A 352-nucleotide genomic window follows, 5' to 3' on the forward strand; every position below is an offset into this window, starting at 1 on the left:
CACCCTGAACTCCAGCTCCTGGCGATCTGACACCTTCTCCTAACCTACACAGGCACCTGCACGCACATGGCATCTATCCACACAAACACTCATCTCTGCATAAATAAAAATAGCTCTTAAAGAAGATCTTGGGCTTCAGAGGCAGACAGATACCTGTGAACTTGAGCCAGCCCGGTCTATATACCTAGTCTCAGAGGAAAAGAAGGGAGAGGAAAGAATTGAGACTTAATGGGTGCAGTTGATGTTCCACCTTCTCAGGAGGCTGAGGCCAGAAGGTTGCTTGAGCCCAAGAACTCAAGGCCAGCTGGAGCAACATAGAAACTTCATCAAAATAGAGGAAAGGAGTGGGAGG

Source organism: Microtus ochrogaster, chromosome 8 (assembly GCF_000317375.1).
Source record: "Microtus ochrogaster isolate Prairie Vole_2 chromosome 8, MicOch1.0, whole genome shotgun sequence".
Taxonomy (NCBI): Eukaryota; Metazoa; Chordata; class Mammalia; order Rodentia; family Cricetidae; genus Microtus; species Microtus ochrogaster.